Source organism: Falco punctatus (assembly GCF_963210335.1).
Source record: "Falco punctatus genome assembly, chromosome: 2".
NCBI lineage: Eukaryota > Metazoa > Chordata > Aves > Falconiformes > Falconidae > Falco > Falco punctatus.
This window is the reverse complement of record NC_137581.1, coordinates 43,017,537-43,040,866: the sequence shown is the minus strand read 5'-3', so window position 1 is coordinate 43,040,866 and position 23,330 is coordinate 43,017,537.

Genomic DNA, 23,330 nt, shown 5'->3' with positions numbered 1-23,330 from the left:
AGCATACTTGGTGTTGTACAAGTTTTACCTTTGACAGTTCTTGTAATTTCAGAGAAAATGAGTGTCCTTAAAACTACAAAAGGGTAAATTAATTTATTCTGCCTGGAAAAACACAGTATTTTAAACAAATATAATTGAACAGAGGAAAAAAAAAATCTTTTTGAATGTATATTTTGGAAGTATACACTCACAAGACAATAAATTACGCATGCATTTTATGATCTGGGTGTCTATTTTCAACTAAAATGAATAGCAGAATATCACTTTAAAAGACAATTCCAGGGGGATATGGGTTAAATAAAGGTTTATGGTTTATATCAGAACAAAATACTATTTCAACTCTACAGGTAGCACTAGGTAACTTTTCCTAAAGTTGGTACGCTTACCCTGGTATATATACAGTGATGTATGCTCTATCATTGTTCTCCTATTTAAGTGGTTTTATATGAAAAAAACCTCCCTTGAGAACACCCTAGTGCCCTCATCCCACCCTGCAAAAAACAAAAGTAAGCAAATAAACAAAACTATAAAAGCTGTGTGTTCCAGGCTTAATTAAGATTAATTCACACTGGTATTTCTGATGCACCCTTTAAGGCTACATCATTGGCTTAAAGCTGCACAGAGAAAAAATATTTTTGCTGGAATTAGAAAGCATGTTTTTTTCTGCTTTAATAAAGAGAGACACAAAATAAGCTTTAACATATGATCTCTGATTATCTCCCTGCTCAACCATGAGCTCAGTTTCTGTCTTGGACTGTTCCTTTCCAGCATAAATTTGCTATAGAGGGCCAGGCCCTTAGCAGCACACATGTGAGCCAGTGAGTGTCAATGAATCTGAGAGATTGAATCCTCATCTGCCTGTTAGTTATATTAGCCACAATGTCCACACATATATTATATCAGTATTATTCTAGTCTTTTAATTAGACCTACATATCTTAGAGTTTTGTTTGGACTTTGTGTGCAATTTGATATTTGATAATGATAGACCTGTGTATTTGATCTTGATAGTATGAACTGTCAAAGTGAGCAGGAACAACCTCCATCTGGACTTACAAACTCCTTTCACTATTACTGTGACCTAGTAAATAAATTAATCTTCTGTCAGTATTTCCCTTGGAATCCTAATTACACAGTCACAGGACATTAAAGGTATGGTGAAACTTCAAAACTACTTTCAGAACTCTCTTAACTTCTAATTTTGTTAGGACTTTTTCTAGATTACCCTGTATGAACCAAAGGATTTTGTCTTTAATGGAATGGCTGTTCACTACCGCAAAAGTTCTGTAAAAACTAAGAATATTGAAACAAAATGTTGCTTCTATATGTTTATTCCCAAGTTGCACCTTCTTTGGGAACAGCAGGCATAGATCTTTGTCTCAAATACCATAAGAATTCCATTTTCCCAGGAAACCAGCCCAATCATATTTTCATAGCTTTTTTCCCCCTTTCTATAGCTATATAAAAAAATGATTATAAGCAATTGTGTCCACTGGCAAACTGAAGTTCTCTTATTAAGTTGTTGTTTTTTTAAAATATAGCTTGGTTTCATAAGATCTTTCAAGTCATTGTAAATGTCAAGCATGTTATTCTTCACATATGCTTGCAAACTTTTGTTAGGACAGCAGGATTTGCTGTGATGTGTCCTGGACGTGTCTGTTTTTATGAGTTCAGTGGTGAAAGATACTCTGTGCAATAATGAGCAGATACAATCTATCTGAACAGTAATTAGCACTGCAGTTTGAGGTGTAGTAAGTGAAGATTTCCCCTCCCTTGCCCTGTAGCTACCTATGAAGCATCAAAGACCTTTAGCATTGTGCTACACATTTGCTCTCGTTTCTTCTGAAATTTGCCCTGGTTTTGTCTTCCACGTGTTTTTTACCACCATCAATTAGATTTCCCTTAAAGTGGAAAGGAAAGGAAGGGAAAACAGAAAAAAAAAATGGACCTCTGTTCTCTAAATCTAGGTAGTTTGGGGATCAGTTCAGCCTTCAGTCATTCCAGTGCCATTTGCAGTGAGCAAGGGCATCCAGTCAGGCCTCTTACCTATTCATCCAGAAGAGCAGAGGTCTCCTGCTTCTCCACAGTGGAGATGGGTAGGTGTGACCTGCTACTCCCGTGACTTCTTACCCTGAAGTATCTTAAATTGCACCAGTTGCCTATATGTGAGAAACTAAATAAAATAAATAAAATCTAGGTGACAAATCCATGCATTGCTGAAGTTAGTGACGGTAAATCTTATTCACTATCAGACTTTTATTATGAGTATTCCTAAAGGTTATGAAACCTAATCATTTGGGAGTTTTATTTTTCTGAAAAGTTAATTATAATAAGCTGTTTTTTTCAGGTCTTACACCCCCCCCCCCCTTTTTTTTTAACTCATTTGTGATTTTTCTAAAAATATAAAGAGATTTGTAATAAAAGTCCAATAACTCCTGTTCCAGCTTTTTGATTAGCAGCCAAGACTTTCTATGCTTCTTAAAGTCCATGTGTTTTCCAGCAGTCAGTAGTTTGGAACACAAATGTTTAGAAAGTCTGATTATAGACATAATTCATTATAGTGTACGGAAGGCAGGATTCAGAAAACAAGTAGCATAGTTCTCAGGCAGATTAAGAAATGAGTGTTCTGGAAGGAAAACTGCATAATGTTATTACTATTATTTTTAAAAAAGTTTTGTATAGTGACGTCTATATATCTTTGTAATTCTGACTTAATAATGTCAAGTGCCTAAGATGTAAAACTGGATGAAAAAATAAAAAATGCAAGAAGAATAGAGGTTTAAGATCCAAATTTGCTCTTCTAATGAATATAATTGTTCCTTATTGAAATAGAAGGAAGTGGAACGGAAATGAAAGTTTGATTTATATTATTAAAAAAGCCTAAATTATATTGCATTTTACACAAGGAAAATTAGAGAGCAGAAAATGAAAGAAATATAAAGAATGAAGAGGGAAGTACTGCAGATGTAAAAAGTTCATGTAAGAATTAATATAAACAGAAAAGGGTAGAACTTCTAGTGGAAATATAAAGGGGAAAAAAAAAAAAGCCAAAACATGGTAAAGGATTGGGCAAAAGAAAGGCTTGAGGAGAAGGTGGCTATTTTAACAGCTATGTTATCACTTTTTTACATGACAAAATAACATTTTTATTATTTATTTTATTAACTGATGTCGTCTTCATTGTTTTTCTAAACATTTTAGCTTTTCATGTTTTTTTTTTTCATTTGCTTGCTTTCCTCTTGTCCTATTTGTTTCTACTCTGCACTTTTTTCTCATTGTTTATTGGCCTTTAACTTTAGTCCCATATTCATCCTCTTCTTACCTAGTTATTGATCATTCTAGAAACATCTTTACTAGAACTTTTCTTTTAGTTATACTGGAAAAACAGTCTACAGAGAGAAATAGATTAAGAGTATTTAAAATTATGTGAAGAAAGCAATGTGTAACATTAAAATAAAAATGGCAGACTGAGATTTGGCCAAGATCATGACATGTGTAATACCTGTAAGGATAGCTTCAAATACTAAGTGCAATAAGCCAATTTTTAAACAAAATCTCTCTCATTTCCTGGTAGTTTTACTTCTTCAACCTTTATGTATTTTAAAATGAAGATTCTTTAGACGTTATACCACATAAGTTTTATGACTTACAGAGACATAAAGAAAGAGTTATTCAGTCTTTTCAAAATTAAAACTGTATTTTGTCCTTTGTGTTTGGATAACAATTGTCAGTCTTGAACTAATTTTGGTTTAACATGCCACACAAACACAACCCCAAAGTTTTAGAGTTCCCAGAAATTATTTCTTTACTTTAGAATCCAGCGAGTTTTCTCATGAGTGACATGATACCAATGACATACTGTCTGCAAGTCAATGAACATGATAGCTTTGTCCTTCACATTTTTGTTTTTACTACCTGTTTAGGTAATCAGTACAGTCTGAATGCTATTGCTAATATCAATTAAATCAGGTCAAAAGCATAACAGCAGGAAAAAGAGATCAGCCAGTTACCATATGAAAACCCAAGACGCTGGGGCACCTTATGGTATGTGCAAACAATTCACTATACAATTTCTGGAGAGAGGAAACTGGCATACTGTTGAATACTGTTTTCCTTTGGGTAAAATTTTAATTAAAAAAGCAGCATGGATACAGGTTTTAGATCTTCACTATTCAAATAGCTGAGATAGCTGTTTGAATTTTAAAATCTTATAAAGTATTTCATTAAAAAAAAGGACTTTTGTTATCACAGTCTTAATACTGTTTATAATATGATTGACCAGAATTTATGAGTCAAGTGAAACCTGAAGTACATCATGACAGAACTGAAGAAGGGGTATTGAAAAGATGCAATGACTCCTCCTGGATCAAACTTTGAAAGCAAACACCTGTTTTCTTATCTGAGGGGTGAGGAAAGGTAGCTCCTGCTACACACATCTGCTGTAATTCACAGTGACCAAGGGTGTCCAGATCCCTGCAATTTTTCTGCCACTCACCTGAGCGTGGCCAGACACATTTCTATCTTACTCAGGAGATGTGCAGCTGGATACTTCTATATTCTTATAGCTCTATCATAAAACAGGAACAGAGAGAAAAGGTCACAGAGGGGCCATGTGTCTGACCCTTAAGCTCTATTTCTGTGTAAGCAGTTCTTCATGCCCTTTTGCCACACTTTTGCTCTGCATTCAGGGATGATCAAATTTGTATTCATATAATACATTAGTGTAAATAGAGTTCCATCAAGATATGCTGTAGCCAAGGGTACATGTTAAATATATATATATATACACATTTTCTGTAAAGATTATTTTTCCTTTCTCAGTTTAATATGGTTACTAGAGGCATATGAGCACTTAATTGACATCTTTTCTGTTTGTGAGGCACTATGCATTTGTGCAATGGATAAAAGCTTCGTTAACTCTGACTTCTAGAGCCTGGAGGTATAGAAGTTAAAAAGATTTTTTTTTCTTTTTCTCCTTTCTTTTCAAACAAAACATCAGTTTGTGCTTACCTTTGGATGTATGAAGATGTGAAACCTACTTAAAAACCACAGAAACTAAATACAAAACTGGAATACCATCAGTGGCAAAGGTCAAGCATTTTTAAAAGTTCACATAATAAGGTAATACAAGGAAAAAGGAAAGACTTACTTTCCTACTACTAAAAGACAATAAAAGCAAAACCAGAAGTATCCATGAAGTATGCATAAAAGAAGAACATTACTTGGAAATTACAACTCACTGTACTTCCCAAGTATTTTCTTTACATGAATTACACTCTTAAGATGGATTCATTAGTCCTATTTTTGACATTTAAAAGTTAGACTTCTATTTCTGAACCAGTCATGTACGCTACATTTAAAGTAGTCAGGGATGCAAACTTGTGGGTAGGAAAGTTATTTCAGAGTCTAACCCTATGTTTAAATTTCAGCTTCTGGGAACACCTTTAAGACCTTGCACATGTCTGAGTTTGTGCCCCAGATGTGTCTTGACTCCATGTTAAAATTAAGTCTGATCGTGCACCAATCCTCTTTGAGTTCCTTACTTTCTTATGTTTTTATAGAAACAAGCATCAAATGCATGAATTTGAAGGGAGCTATGGAAAGGACTAAGGCCCTCACCTGGACATTTAGTGGGTCAAGATATCAAGTCACACACCCACATTATTGGCATTAAATCCACATCACCCATGTGATCTAGACATAGCTGAAGTTTCTTGAGGTACCTGTCTCTCTCCTTTGATTGTAAAGTCATAAAATCATAGAATCTAGGTTGGAAAAGACCATAGAGTACAGCCATTAACCCAGCACTGCCAAGTCCATCACATGGACTACCATGTCCCTAAGTGCCACATCTACACATCTATCTAGGCATCCAGTTCCAGTGCTTGACAACCCTTTCCATGAAGAAATTTTTCCTAATATCCAATCTAAACCTCCCCTGGTGCAACTTGGAGCCATTTCCTCTTGTCCTCTTGCTTATTACTGGAGAGAAGAGACCAACACCAACCTCAGTACAACCTCTTTTCAGGCAGTTTTAGAGACTGCTAAGGTCTCCCTTGAGCCTCCTTTTCTTCAGGCTAAACAACCCCCATTCCCTCAGCTGCTTTTCATAAGACTTGTGCTCTAGACTTTTCACCAGCTGTGAATCCCTTCTGATTAGTTCAGACTAAGAGTCTAGACATAGGCATCAAATACCCTTTGCAACCTCTATTTCCTGGCTGCCATGTGCTACTTGAGAAAGACACATGTCTTTTAACACATCTAAAAGTCTCATACAGCTGTTGCAAGTCATCTAAAGACTGAGCTCCCATTGTCATCAAAGAATATTAGGGATCTAGAAATCAGTTGCCACATACAGATAATTAGTCTGGCTTGAGATATTTGGCTTTCATTTCATACCTATCATACCTTCTGCTGAAAAAAAGCATGATAAAGACATAGGTTTCTGTTCAAAGAAATGATGGCAGATTATCTGCCATGCAAGTAAAATATTTAAGTATATTCATATATGTATATGAACATCAATATTCATATACAAGTACACATAGCCAGTTTGGCTAAATATATGTTTTTACAACTTTTATCTATGTAGTGATAATAATTACAGGATTCTATTAATAATTATTTTATGTTCATAATGAAACTGTGTTATATATTTGATAACATTAGATAGCCAAAACTAGAGTTGTTTTGGTGACCACTAAAAATAATCTCCCTCATGTGGACTTGAGAACTTCCCAAGAAACACAGAAAAAAGTTCCACCAATACTTGTGGCACATCAGCTCTCATATACAGTTATTCTGATACCTGTATATTTCCTTGTGCTTATAATTTATGGGATCAAGTGTACAAGAAAACATAAAACTCAAAATCTGATCTTGTAGACAAGGCTGAATGTCCAGTTGAGGGTCTCTTATGTACTTGTTTTGTTGCGTTCCAGATCCAGCAATCCTTATTCTGAAGAGAACTAGAAAGATTTAGTTTCTTTTAGGTGCTATTCGAAGTAGAGGAAAACCATTCATCCACACAGCTTACCATTTTCTTGGACTGTTTCCAACTCTCATTTTGTCTGGTACCTTTCTCCCTGCATTTTTATTTTCTAAAGTTCTGCTCAGCACCTATGTCTAAATCTTTTCCATAAAACTCTATAGCTCCTTGCCTTCTGCAACAACTGTTGGTTTTCTTAAAAACAGTGGAAGTTATAAGACCACCATAACCCTTTCTGTATGACTATCTTGTGGGTCAAATATCTTGTTTGAAAAAATATTTTACTGAAAAAAAAATTGTTGGTTCTGTGCTAATGTTTTGTATCTCAAACCTAACCTAAAAAAAAATACAAAATGGGGAAAGATATAAAGTATCAATTTAAGAAAAACCTTTGACTAATGTAGGTAAAGTCAACACCTACGCCCAGCATATGGGTGTATTGGGTTTTGGAGGTGTTATAAAACTTATTTGCATTTACTGGGTGGCTATCACAATAGAAAAATAAACTTTTTACTGATAAACCACATATTTTGATTTATATATAACTTTATGAATTTAAAATTTTGGATTATTAAGTTTCTCTGGGTTTTTAAATATTTAACAGTCATTTCCATTATGATGGTTCCAAGTGAAATTCTGATGATAATTTTCCTTGGAGAAATTGTTCTGTTTTAAAGAGCAGCTTTAACAGAATTATTTCTAACATATAGAAATGCATACAAACTTCTTATGTCACATGCCTCCACCAACTGATAGATGTAAGTACCTTGCAAAGATGTATCTAAAATAATTCTCTGCTAATAATAGTGAAAGTTGTTTTCAGGAGCTTATAAGACATTTGGTATGAGAAGATACAGATACCAAATAAAAGTAGACTTTAATTGTATTTTAGGAATAACATAGGTTTGCTTTCTGATTTAATTTCCTCACCATTATGTAAAAATAGTTTTCCAGTTAAGTAATGACTTTATACGGAATACTGTACAGATATCCCTTGTTATTCTCTTGGGTAGTGCTGTTAACAAAAGCTTTTTCCACAATGGAAAGTGTACCTAGTCGGAGTTTTGTTTATATAAATTATATACACACATAAACTAAGCATACAGATTTATGTCTTGTGCAACCCTTTTAACTATCTGTACTTGCTGTTAAATTGTATATTTTTCCATAGGAGCACTGTAACTCATAAGAAAACGACTAACACTGAAAACTCAGTTAAGTCTCAAAAATAGGCATTAGTTCTGAGGCCTGGCACTCCTTTTGGGAAATCAAAGTTTTTATTGCCAGATAAATTAGTGTTTCAAAAGTATGAATACAGATGCTGTTTGCAAATTTGTCACAATCTGTCTTCCAGCAGGAAGAATTTATACTGTATATAGTAATGGAAAACAGAAAACTGCATATTTCACTAAATTGCAGCTGTGATGTAAGATTTATATGGTTGTTTTGTGTCAATGAAACATGTAGGTCTTACAGCATTTCAGTTCAATATTCCACACAGAACTTTAGTATTCTTATTTTAGAGTTATTTTATACTTTTTAATAGAATAAATAAAATACAGCATTTGTTGTAGAGAAAGCCATACATAATAACTATGTTTATCAATGTTTTACTGCAGAAGACAACTGTGGTAAAAAACTTGTTATTCTCACTACAGGCTAGACAGACCATACCAGAGAATTTCCAGTCTGCAAGCCGTTTTCATAATTCCTAAATGTCCACTCAGTCCAGTATTAAATGTTTTAGAGGACTTATATTTCATGCTAGGTGGGCAATTCTAAAAGAAATGCCCAAACTAAGTGACAAAGTCACAGTTTTATTTTTATTATAAGCAAGTTCATTTAGAGATTGAATATTCTCAAAGCTACACCCAGATGGCAAGTTTCTTTTTGCTTGCATGCCTTCAGATAATGGAGTCCTACTTATTCTTTTTTTTTTTTTTTTTTCTTTTTTTTTTCCTTCTGTCAATTCCCTTACAGCAACCGACCTTCAAAACAGGAGCTAACATTTTTTGCAGTTGTGAAGTATTGGATCCAATTACTCCCAGCAAAAAAACGGAGTTTATTTTAATAGGATTTGCAGTAAAACCAGGCACATAAAAATCAGATGCATAGGCAAAGAATTTTTCATCTTTAATCATTAAGCTACCAGTACAAATTGAGCCCTGCAGTTATTTGATTCCCAAAGGAGACCAGAGATTTAAAGAATTCAGAGGATTAAATATTTGTGTTTGAGTGAACATGCTAAGTGTTTTTGTGGTTGCTATCATTAAAACTGTATTTCAATACTTTATTTTAGATGCATAACATGCACATTCTCTTTAAATGATAGCTTGTATCTCTTCCTAGGTACCAGGCATTAAGGGCACCTGTGTTACATTACTATCGTTCCCACAGATGCCCACAGTTTGCCTGGTTTCTAACATTTTGTTGCTCTTTGTCAACATAGGCAATTTAAACTTTTTTCTTCAGTCACAAAGAGCTACATACTACAATTTGTTATTTCTATGACAAAAAGATATATTGCTGGAGAAAAGTGTGTTCATCCTCTGGAATACATGAACCCCTAAAAATCAAAATATGTTCTATCCAAATTATTCATGGTATTTGCCAAATGCGAACGACTTGCTTTCCCAGGGGAATGCAAATGTGGAAATTTTTATTACAGCACTATTGGAAAAGAATAAGAAATTAACAAGATAACAAAATACCTAATCACTGTGAGATAAATGGGCAAGAAGTTTTTTTATTTACAAGTAACACACATGCAGTGGGCCAAATGAAAGTCCTGTACATAGGGTTTAACTTTTCTTCTGAAATAAATGCTTATTGATGATGCATGCCCGATAAAGTTTTGATTTCTGCAGAACTAGTGTATTTCTGTATGCATCAAAGAAGTTCCAGGATCTCAAATATGTCCCTAGTTCCCCAGATAGGTATAGCACCTAGTACTCTGTTAATATAATGTTTTTATTTATGTTTAAACCCATTTTTCACTTTCCAAATCTCTTTTTCACTTTTCCAAATCTCTTTCAGCTGCTACTGTGATCTGTTACACCTCTTTGCTACATATAAGGTGTGACAGTCACAGTTTTCATGGTCTTGATGGATCCCCCCTTTTGTCCCCTTTCATGTAGACTATCAAGTTAGAGAAGGAAGTTAGGAAATGCTTCCCAGTAAGAGCTACCCAATTCAGTAGATTACGGACTCTGGCTTTTTAAGAATGAAGATGAAGAATGTGAACTTACCGGAATCTTTTGAGTTTTAGCATTTAGACCTTATTCAGAAGCCTTCTAGGATGCATTTGTTACTCAGGCTTTTGGGTTGCCACCTGGAAAACAGCATGCTTTATTTGCCTTAACTATACTAAATAAACTAATGAAGATGTCAGCTGGACATTATATAGATCAACTTTTCATATGTTAAGTTTATATTTTATTCAATATGTACACCTATTTTGTTGTAATGAATTTAAAATTAAGACAATATTCCATATTTAAATTATTTTTGTCTTTTCATTCTTTATTTCTTATGCTACATAATTTTGATCTTGTTAGTGACATACAGTAATTATAATTCTCTTATATGCAACATTTTTATATGACCTTCTCAAAAGCCTGGCATGTAGACTGAACTATATGTAAAGTCTGTAGCTGAACAAGTGACTGTAGCCATTTTCAAGAGCAATTAATCCCATTTTAAAATTGCCATTTACAATGAGAGAACTGAATAAAACCCTAACATTCCCTGTTCTGTCCAGTGATTATAAAGGCAGCCTGGCTGTGTCAGAAATAGTATAGCAGTGATATTACTAAACTGAATCACAGAATGCTGTGTATAAAATTTTTATTCAGAATTGACTTGCCCTGACCCACAAGGCTGTATATTCAGGATTCCATTTGCCGTTCAGTTGTTCAGTATTCCCAGTATCCACAGTAAAGGGGCCCCAGTAACGTTCAGTGGCTTGGGTATGAGAACCCAAGATCCGAATAATCAAAGCAGGGTGCTTTCAATTCCAATTCTAATACCAGAAGCTTAAAAGCTGGTATGGAAAATATTCCCCTAAATATTTGTCATCTCAGCTATTGTCTAGGTATCATGGACAAGAATCTCTAATTAGCAGATCTCTTGAAAAACTTTAATAATGCACACCTGCAATGGTATCACCCTTGCATGAAGGGAATGGAACTGATAGGGTTATCCCAATTCATGAGTATGAGTTTTGTATAAAGAAATCCAGATGGACTGGAATATGTACATGTGTAGGAGGGCAAGTGCAGGGTGTGCCTGAGAGAGAGAGAGAGATGCTGCAGATGGTGTTTGACTGTTGAACTGAGAATATGTATCTGTAATTTATCTGGAAGATGAAGTAAACAGCACATTAATTAAATTTGCAGATGATACCAAATTGGAATGTGTTGCAAACACCATTGAGAAAAGATGTAAACCAAAGTGACCTAGAAAAGGTTAGAAACATAAGCACGACTTTAAAAACTGATATACAATCCTAAGAATGAAAGTTAATATATTGAAAATACAGGTATTAAATAAAACAGAAAAATAAAACTGGAAATCAAGAATATTAAGACAATTTAAAGCATGATAATGGTCATAGTATGACCAGTTATGAATTCTTTTTCTCTCCTCTCCTCTCCTCTCCTCTCCTCTCCTCTCCTCTCCTCTCCTCTCCTCTCCTCTCCTCTCCTCTCCTCTCTCCTCTCCTCTCCTCTCTCCTCTCCTCTCCTCTCTTCTCTTTTTTGTGTTTCTTTTTGTACAGCATCTTCTAGATTTTGGATAAATGTATTAAAAGTGCAGTTCACTTCAAATGCAGAAGACTTATATCACAACCAGGGAGACACTGTCCCACACTGTTCTCTCACTGGCCCAACAACCTGCTGCTACAGCTATGAAAATCAGGGTGACAATGGATGAAAATTATCATTGCCTTAGAGACTATAAAAATGTAAGTTCTTTATAGTCTAAAAATATGATTGGATTGCTCCAATTGACTAATAAGGATAAAAAAGCTATCAGAGCTGTACACCGCACAAGATGTGTATTCTAACATGTGGACAATGTAATCCAGGAACTCAGAATCCTGAATCTGATCATATAAACATAGCTTTATGTACCTCATTCTGAGAAAAAAATAATTTAAGAACCTTATCTTTTTATTGCCTCACTCTCTGCTAACATCACCTCTGTTGCACAGGAGATGGATACTTTTCCTTCCATTTGGTCTAGCCAATGTAGATCTGATTAAACTCAGAGGAATTTTTCTCAGATCATATTTAGCTGTGAAGGTTGCTGCTTCTGTTAAAGAATATAGAAAGGTTGTAAGGCTTGTTTTATTTTTTTTTCCACCTGTGCTACTTAAGTAAAATGTATCAACTCCTTCTACAAACACCATATTACCTTTTATCACTGTGACTGACAGTGAGTTTACTCATCACAGTAATTTAGTTCCAAAACATCCAAACTATGAAAAAATGCACCATTGTGTACGTGGTGGGTTGACCTTGGCTAGATGCCAGGTGCCCACCAAGCCACTCCAACACTCCTCTCCTCAGCAGAATGTGGGGGAAGAAAATAAGATGAAAAAAAAATTGTGGGTTGAGGTAATAGCAGTTTAATGAAGCAATAGAAAAGGTCATGCACCTGAAAGCAAAGGAAAACAAAAGGTGTTATTCTCTACTTCCCATCAGCACATGATGTTTGACCACTTCCCAGGAAGCAGGGCTTCAGTATGCATAGCGGTTGCTCTGGAAGACAAATGTAAATAACAAATGCCTCCCCTCCTCCCCTTCCTCCTCCTTTCTCTTAGCATTTATATCTGAGTGGATGTCACATGGTATGGCATATCCCCTTGGCTGGTTTGGGTCAGCTGTCCTGGCTATGTCCCCTCCCAAGATCTTGCCCAACCCCAGCCTACTGGGGGTGGGGAGGGGCGGAAAGTTGGAGAGGCAGCCCTGATGCTGTGTGAGCACTGCTCAGCAGTAGCCAAAACACTGGTGTGTTACCAGCACCTTTCTAGCGACCAATACAAAGCACAGCACTATGGCTGTTAAAGGCTGCTGTGGGGCTCAGCCACAGACCCAATGCAAGAATCTGTAGAATCTAAGGATGCCATTAGGCATAACTATAACTTAGTGGTAAACATATTCACTTGAGGTGGAGTAATAGAACTATTTTGTTGCCTCCAAGTATTCTTATAAATTGAGCTTCAGATAGTGTTTGGATAAAAATGAAATTCAGTGATACAAAATAAAAATCTTGAAAACAGGAAGCTGAGCTATCATTTCCATGTGTACACTAATAGCCAAGCTCCTTCTTGTACTGCTGCTGACTTCATAACTCCTGTAATGTGATGTTCATGCCCATGTAATTAAGAAAGATGTCCTAACTGAGAACAAGTGATAGCCTTGAAATCATGTTTTCCCAATAGCTGAGGGAGAAATTCAGGCATTCTACTTACTGAGTAAATGTCTGGTTTGCTGCTTAAAATATTAAAAATTGTATAAATGAAAATCAGATATGTGGCAATATTTGATATACATTACACTTATGTTCCTGGCTGAATTGTAGCTTCAGCTTAATAGACAGATTACAAAGTACTCCCAACTAATTCAAGTCTATTTCTTCAGTATTCCAAGGATGCAGCAGGTTTCATCCTTTCATGCTTAGAAATGAGCAGAGTCCAGAAATCTCACTGGGAAACAGGTAAGCTGTTTTGTAAGACAATCTAAATGTGTGCAGAGAAAGTGTATTTGGTGCTCAAGACAGAAATTGCCATGTCTAACTGCAGACAGTTTCGCAGAAGCACCTTCCCTAAGGCTTCTTAATCAAAGTGAGAAACTGATTCAGACACACCGCTTTTCTCAGCTTTCTCCTGATTTGTATATCCTTCCTGGCTGCTGAATATCCTGTTGTCATATTCCTATTAGAATCCTTAGGCAATCAACAGCTTCTCTTAACACTAAGAAGGCACCTGCCTCTTCTCTTCTCCTTCCCAAAGGAAACAGATTGACTTTAACTTTGGTGAACCTTACTGGTTAAACTCTTAAATTGAGCATGGTACATAGACACAGCAGTTTGCAATGCCTCCAAGTTCCCTTTCTATATCTGGCTGCAAAAAGAATACCCTTAAAATCCCAACCAAATGTCTGTATAAATGACATCTGGATGGAAACTAATATAAATAAATCTCAGTAATAATCCCCAAGATTTTTTAGAGATTGGCAAATACTTAAAATAAATAATATTTTTTTAAAATCCTTGAATTGTTGGCAAATTTTAAGATGAATATGCTTGGAAAACATTTCTGAAGTGCATTGACTGCAGCCTCTTGAGTAAGTAGTGGAAATTCATGTATCCGTAGTTCCAAATATTTAGGTTCCTTCCTACAAGGAAGAAAGACAAAGATATGGAATCCATTTTTATTGATTCTTTTGCAGAATGCATATTGAGTTTTTTCTGTCACATGTGCAGAGCAACTCCACTTGCAAGAATAAGTAACTAAGAAGTCATATCAGGAGACCATGCTTTCATGTTCCATTTAAGGAGACTAAAATTGAAGGTTCTGGTTATGACTTCATAGCCGTTTGTTCTCCTTTAAGTGACTTTGGGGGATCCCTTTTTCATGGAGAGAGTTTGGTCTCTGTAACTAAAATAGAAAGTAGATTTATCAGGATGTAATTAATATTCTTTTGCTTTGAACTCAAACAAAAGCATACTAAAATAGTGAACTAACAATAGTATATAATATTGTAAAACTTACACACATTCAGCTATAATGTATAAGCATTTTACCAAAGTATATGATCAATCTGATCTTTATATAGCAAGCATGTATATAAAAAATCCTTGGGCAAGATAAGCCCAAAGGACTGCAAATAGGCAGAACATCCTGCCAAACCAACCAAAACCAATGTAAGCGGCAATGGAAGCAGAGGAGAGCCCCCTTTTTGAGGGGAGCAGGGGCAATTGCATACAAACATTGGATGTCAGTAATGAAAACAGCAGAAGAGAGAATGTAAGACAACTTCAGCTGCAGCTTGCCTTAGAGAGCTCTGAAGCCTGATCGCTGTCCGCTCAGTGAACCACCAAGGACCACAGCCATCAGTGCTAAATAAATGTAAAAATATCAGCTTTACAGTGCTATATACTTGGATCTAATTTAAGAAGCAAGTCTAAAAAACTAAAGGTTTTGTGTTCAGTAATGGTGATGATTAATAAGGTATGAGAAGTAACAAGAAGTACATTGTTCATGAATGAATTTAGTAAAGTTTAAAGTTTCAACATCTCTTGATTTATCAATCTTATGACATCATTATCAATTTCTAATTTTTGTACACATATATGTGTATACATTTATTTAATGGCAACACTTCTCTCAACTAACAAACAAGGTTGTAAAGTTGTAAAAGGCTGAACAATTTTATTTGAGAGACTGGTATTCTTTACTCTGTATCTTTATACTATTATTGTGTTCTCTTCCCTTTACCCTCATCACATTTTCCCCTAGACTGTATTTACTATTAGACAATAAAGTTTTGGTTAGAGTACTCTCAGTATAACTGGTGAAAATTAAGCCTTGAGCTTTCTATTGTCATGCAGTATGCCCTTTCATTTTTGTGTGCATATAAAAGTTGTTTTTGAACAGAGATAAAGTCTGGAAAAAGAAAGCCAAGATAATGTTGCAGAGATATATGACTAAACCCAAATCTTTCTTTTCTAAATGATTATCTGGTTTAAAGTAACTATGAGATAAGTGCTGAAAACCTAATCATTATCAGTAATTTATAATCACAATCATAACTTCACTATCAGTCTTCAGAGTGAGATGATTTAAAATTATTTTCTTTTGAGCAGTTAATGTCTCCTGAGATTTCCACAGTGTCTGATGGCAAGTTTGCAAGAGAAATATTTCTTCTTGTAATAGACAAATAGACAATAGATTTTTATCATATTACAGCTTACACAGTGCTGAAAATAATAATAATAAAAAGATTCTAAAAATCAGATAGGTCTCAAACTTTTTTTTTTTCTTTTTTTCTTTCAGCATCATTGACTATAGTGGAGTGATCTGGTTTTAAAGAGCTTTACGCTTAATGGATGACACAAAATGTTCCTAGATTTTCATTTTGGTTTCATTTTTTGTCTTTTGTGTTTAGTTTTGTTTTGTTTTAAAATCTGTGTATTTAGACCCTCTGCTGGTGACCTGAATGGAGTTATGCCAATTTACATTAACAGTGTTGACACATATTTGGCTGTGGATTAAACTAAGGCATTTTTCATCTCATATATCTGCCCCAGCCTGTTATCAGAAGCTGCTGTCCCTATGGCAAGGGCAGATGAATGAAAAAATATTTCTTAATCAAGGCTAATGTGTTAAGGAAACTGAAATCAGCATTAGCTTACCTTAATATGTCTGGCTTTAAGTTCAAGAAAATGCTGAAGAAAACAAAAACTCAGGTCTCCCTGTTCCTGTGGTGGCGTCTTCCACAAGTTGGATAGGCAGCTAGGGGGTGGAGGCAGTCAACTGTCCCAGTTTATACATGCTGCAGTTTTTTCCTTCTGACATGAAGTCTGTTTTAGAAGAAAATCTACTTGCAGCTGATAGGGGTAGAAGGTTACTCTTCCTCACAGGTCTGCATTGTTCACCTGTCTAACCTTCTCTGGGTTACAAAACAAACTGAGAAATAAAAAATAAAATTTAAAAACAAAACAAACAACAAACCAAGCCAAAAAACCATACTGATACTGAAAAAGTATTAATCCTCTGTTAATAGAGAAGTAGGTAATGGAAGGATATATCCCACTGCCATGACCTGAGCTATGAAAAGGTTTAGTATTTAATGAGTTTGTAAAATGTAGTTTGGTATCCCTGTTTGATGCCAAATGTTAGATGTTTGTTCTCCTATATAAACTGCACAGTGATATTCAGGGAGACAAGAGATCCTTAAGAATGTTAATGATATTTCTTTTTTAGATAAAAATAAATGTATTTCCAAAAATAAAAGTCAGAAAATAAGGAATGGAGATTTGTTCTGAGCCCTTGACAAACTTATTCTGAAATACTGTGCACACGTCTACTAATATCAACCTCATTAAAAGCTGACTGGTTTTGTAGAACCAGTCTTTACAGTATTCCAAATAAAACACACTGAACTATCTGAGAATGAGAGAGAACTCTGAATAATTCCCTATCTAGTGAAAATACATTTTCAATATTAAATTCTCAAATGAAGCTTAATGGAATTTTACTCATCTTTCCAAAATACTGTGTTGAGGGAGGGAACAAGCATGAAAAATATCCTCCTGACAGACAGTGAAATGAAAAGCATTTGAAAAATGCTGCTTAGAATGAAAATGCCATTCCAACCCTACCCATAACATCACATTACCAGCTCTACAGTCACTTGCTTCCTCCTGAATATCCCTCTGCCTTTGAACATAAGTCTTTTATTATGCAGTCAGCAGCCTTCCCGGGATGTTTGCGAAAATACAAGGAGGAGTAAGGATTTTAAACAATAAATAAGTCACCTCAATACCACTTGGTTATAAATTAAGTACAGAGGTCACTGAAAGTAAAAAACAAGGTTTGACCTTCACTATTTCAGTACACATTCAGAAGACCAGCACAAAGGAATGTGAGCAGGCAGTTTGAGCGTGTGTTAGGACAACCCCCAAATGGCAGAAAAAGGTGCCTGTGCCTCAGCCATCCACAGCCCCAGGAGAGTAGCATGTATATTTTCAAGATTAATTTTACTAGTATTCTTCATGCATTATATTGGTGTATGAGGCTGTCTATTGGGACAGTTGAAGAAAGCAAGTAAGGTATGGATTTTTTTGGCTGGGGGTGCGTGGGGAGGGGGTGGTTGTTTTAGTAGTCTTCAGGTGGCTTTGGGGTGTTTTTTTTTCCTTTTTCACTCTAGCTTTACACCTGCTCACATAGAGTTAAGGACACAAATATTACAAATAGTTTTGACAAATTTGAAATGTTATTGTCTTAACGGTTTTCCTTTCTACTGACAGCAGTTACAATTTTTATTGCATTAGCAACAGAGAATGGACAGTGTATCCAGGTGTCATCCATTCCTGTTCTTGTTTCTTTGCAGTATGCCTGCTAACATGGTGTGCATTTTTGCATCTCTGGTGCTATATTTAGGAACGCCTAAGAAATAGAAAACCACAGCTGCCAGAGGATGGCAATTTCCACCAGAAATATAAGTAAATATAGCTAGAGAAAGAACTTTAATTTCCTTATTAAAGGATATGTTATATTTTGGTTTGGTTTGAACACAATGAAATGGTTACTGCAGTTTGTTCCTCCCTCCCCTCCAAATAAAATTTTTGTCAAACAAAATAATTCTCAAATTCAAGAACAATTCAGCTAACAGCTGTGGTTAGGGGGAATAAAAACAGAGGAAAATGAAAATGAAAAGTTGAAATATTTGTCTTCAGCTTTTTGAAAGAAATATTTGAAGTCTTCAATTAAACTGTCTTTCAGAATCCCTACTCTGTGATTAGTAGGTAGAGGATTATTGAACAATTAGTAAATATCCTGCATTTAACATAGTGGGGTTTCTTTACCCAGGTCCTACTTTTAAATATCAAGAATTTAATTAATTTATTTATACATTTACAGTTCACTGCTTTGAACTTTTTGTTGATTTTCAATGGCATGTGATTATTCAGGGAACCACTACCGCAGTACCCTTCAAAAGCTTCAGTAACTTTTTTGTCAGCCAAACAGCAGTGGTGGGAGAAATATTTCCCTTAAAGTCCTAGCGACGAATGCTTCTTAACTACAGCCATGCACAGAACTTGATCCGGAGTAGAGACTATATTTACTTGAGAATGCATTGCTCTTTCTCTTCTTTTTTACTTTTTCTGTGGTTGTCACCTCAAAACCTTAAAAATATAATATGAACTGGAAGTCTACCACCTAGAATATACTTCAAGTAAACATGTACACAACTTAGTACTGTAGCTATTTTAAGTGTTTGATTAGAACATATTCCTGGAGTGCAATACAGTTCAATTTTTTCCCCTGTAATTTATGTTTCTGAGCTCCAGAACATGCAGTAATGCTGCTCTTGATAATTGCACCCACACCTGCAGAAAACCTTGACAACTTGTTTGGATTATTCAAAACAGAGAACTTTCCTTTTGATTTGGAAGTTTGTGGTGGGTTAACCTTGGCTGGCTGACAGATGCCCACCAAGCCACTCCATTATTCCACAGGCTGCAGCTTCCTTCAGCACACATCCACCTGCTCCAGTGTGGAGTCCTCCATGAGTTGCAGTAGGGATACTTGCTCTGACATGGTCCTTCATGGGTTGCAGGGGAATCTGTGCTCAGGTGCCTGGAGCAGCTCCTACCCCTCCTTCTTCTCTCACCTTGGTGTCTGCAGGGCTGTTTCTTGCACATTTTCTTAATCCACTCACTCACACCTGATATGAAGCATTTTTTACCCTTTCATAAGCATGTTATCATAGAGGTGCCACCAGCATTGCTGAATTGCTCAGTTTCGAGCAGTGGTGGGACCACTTTGGAGTCAGCTGAAACTGGCTCTGACAGAGATGGGGGAAGCTCCTTATCTCTTCTCACAGAAGACATCCTTGCAGCCCTCCCACTACTAAAATTTTGTCAGGTAAACCCAATGCAAAGTCCTTTGTTGCTGTTCATTTCTGTTACTTTTTTTACCTTGATTACTATCATGTTGTATCCCTCTCCTGTAATTTGAAAAGAATTCTTCTTTCTCACATTTCTTTCATTGGTGACAGTATTTGTATCTTTCTCTGACTCACCAATGTCTTATTACCTTTTTTTTATTGTCAATACAACTTTAATTTTCATATTATACATATTGGCCATTATGTTATAAAGAGAATGCTATTGGGTGCCCTCACTAAAAAAACCCAAAACCAACCAAATAAAAAAAAGTCCTGGACAATTCTGAGTTATAGAATTGGACCAAAAAAAAATTTTAACATTTCAGGAAGTGTTATTACACTGCACCTTCTTATTGTGCATGCATTTTTGGTTGCCTGGGGACAGCTGGATGTCATGAAACTTTAGAAATATTTTCCTGTTTCTGTGGAGCATGGTTTGCCAATGTATCTTATCTGTTCCATAGCAGCTGTCATCATTTGGGAACAACTGAATACACCTGATTTTTGATGTCAAACAATAAATAAATAATTTATAATGAAAATGGGATAAGGCATTTACAGAGTAACTGTATATCTTAAACCTGTGAGGTGCATCACATCACTTTGCCATTTGTTTGCAATCATTCTGACACAGAAAAATAAACTGGTGGCAAAACCAAATCCCAGATGGATAATAACTACTGAATTTACATCCATCAGTGAAAACAATTTCACTATGCTTTCCATATAAGATATGGCTATGTTGGCCCTTTCTGCAGGAAAAAAACCCCACACAACAAAACCTACTCAGTGAGAAGTTTAATGTAACAGTGTGCTTCATGTATGACTTCTTTGGGAAGAAAAAGCTACACTTGTGACAAGAATCGGGAATGGAAATGTTAGTGGCTCAGTCATTCCCACTGAACTTAGAAGGCCATATTTAGGAATCATAGAATCATTTAGGCTGGAAAAGACCCTTAAGATCATTGAGTCCAACTGTTAACCAAGCACCACCAAGTCCACCACTAAACCATGTCCTGAAATGCCACATCTACACATCTTTTATATACCTCCAGGGATGGGGACTCAACTACCTCCCTGGACAGCCTGTTCCAATGCTTGACCACCCTTGCTGTGAAGAAATTTTTCCTAATATCTAATCCAAACCTCCCCTGGTGCAACTTGAGGCCGTTGCCTCTTGTCCTGTCACTAGTTATATGAGAGAAGAGACTGACCTCCACCTGCCTACAGCCTTCTTTCAGGGAGTTGTAGAGGGCAATAAGGTCTCCCCTGAGCCTCCTTTTCTCCAGGATAAATTACCCCAGGTCCCTCAGCTGCTTCTCATAAGACTTAGTCTCTAAAGCCTTCACCAGCTTTGTTGCCTTTCTCTGCACACACTCCAGCACCTGAACTTCCCTCTTGAAGTGAGGGGCCCAAAACTGAATGCAGTATTTGAGGTGCGGCCTCACCAGTGCTGAGTCCGAGGGAAAATCACTTCCCTGGTCCTGCTGGCGACATTGTCTAATACAAGCAAGGATGCTATTGGCCTTCTAGGCCACCTGGGCACACTGCTGGCTCATATTCAGATGGCTGTTGACCAACACTCCCAGGTCCTTTTCTTTCAGGCAGATTCAAGACACTCTTTCCCAAGCCTGTAACGTTCTGTGGGGTTGTTGTGAACCAAGTGAAGAACCAGGTGCCTAGCCTTGTTGACCCTCATATAATTTTCCTCAGTCCATTGACTGAACCTATCCAGGTTCTTCTGTCAAGACTTCCTACCTTCAAGCAGATCAGCACTCCCACCCAACTTGGTGTTGTCTACAGCCTTACTGAGGGCACACTCAATCCCCTTATCCAGATCATTGATAAAGATATTAAACAGAACTGGCCCCAATATCAAGCCCTGGGAAACACCATTTTTGACCAGCTGCCAACTGGATGTAACTCCATTCACTACCATTCTTTGAGCTTGGCTGTCCATCCAGCTTTTTACCCAGCATGCAGTAAACCCATCCAAGCCATGAGCAGCCAGTTTCTCCAGGAAGATTCTGTGGGAGATGGTGTCAAAGGCTTTAGTAAGGTCCAGGTAGACAGTATCCACAGACTTTCCCTCCTCCACTAGGTGGGTCATTCTATTGTAGAAGGAGATGAGGTTCATCAAGCAGGATCTGCCTTTCATAAACCCATGCTGTCTGGGCCTGCTACCCCAGTTGTCTTGCATGTGCCAAATGATGGCACTCAAGATAATCTGCTCTATAACCTTCCCTGGCACCGAGGTCAGACTGGAAGGCCTCTAGCTCCCTGGATCCTCCTTCCAGCCCTTCTTGTAGAGGAACATCATATTTTCTAACCTCAAGTCAGCTGAAACCTCTCCAGCTATCCAGACTTATTTCTAGCGAAATATCTTCATCACAGAGAGTTCATCAAACTTAGAAGGCCACAAACTTCATAAACTTACACATCCACCCAGACATTTGCTGAAAATTTGCACTGTCTTATGAGCTTATATTATGGTACAAGATGAGGACACAATGCCAATGTACATTTTGAGTAATACCAAAATAGGTAGCTTCCTTAGAAAAGCAGCGGGACTACCAGTGAGCAATGGTAAAGATTAGCTAATGTTGTATTTTTCTTTTTATCCAACTTCTTTTTAAAAGCCTGAGATAAAAACCTGATAGCATTCAAAACTTAAAACAAAAAATTTGAGTTGCAAATTAATAAAATGGCCCATATGTCTGAGATTTATGAGCTGCCTAGAAGTTCTTTGTTCATGCTAAAATAAGAAACTAGTAATTCTGAGGTTGTCCTAATGGTCAGTAAATGCAGATATTTGCAGACACTGATACATCTTCTGTGTCCTAAACAAGTCTCAGTCTGGTATGTATCATACTTTAGGAGTACTAGTCTGTTTCTGCTAACGATAGAGATAGCAAGTACAATAAGCTTACATTAGCTGTTTTAGGTAAAGTCAGTAATATGAACATTAAGCTAAATAAATGTCTGTCCCAGCTTTCAAGAGAGAACTCAGAAAAGACATGTTTTCTGATCTAGTAGGAAAATTCTGGAAATTCTGAATAATGAATAATTCAACAAGTTAAATTTATATTTTCATCAAAGTAAACCTGATATCATCAAGATAACGATGTGACGAATTTTAAAATATATATAGCATGGGAGTTATATCAACAGTAGAAAGTTAATAGAAGAAGAAAGCAAACAAGCAAGTTTAACTTCTGAGGGTTAAGTGTCAAAAGAAAGGCCATATGCAGAGCTGTGTTTCAGTGAATGAAGGGGATACGCTTTGTGAACATGCAGAGATGTCTCACCTATTCTGTATTCTTGTAGATGTCTAATATTCATTGTGATGTAGCTCTGTTCCATCTAAAGAAGAGTGAAGGAAAAAAAAAAGAGAAAATGAGAGAAATATAAAATATCAAAATTATTTTCATACAAGTGAAATTATAAAACTAGTGGTTTCCTTCAGCTTCAGTAATCAGTAAGGTAGATAATTAGCATAATAGTAATGAAAGCTTACTCTGTACTCCAAAGTTTTACTAATCCTATCTTAAAATAAGTGCTTGGCTGTGTGGGGTGAGTTGTCCCTCTGGAGAGGCACTTTTTCCTCCACAAAGGGAAATCTAGGAATTGAATGTAGTTGCTTGGTTAGGTACCTAGTGCCCT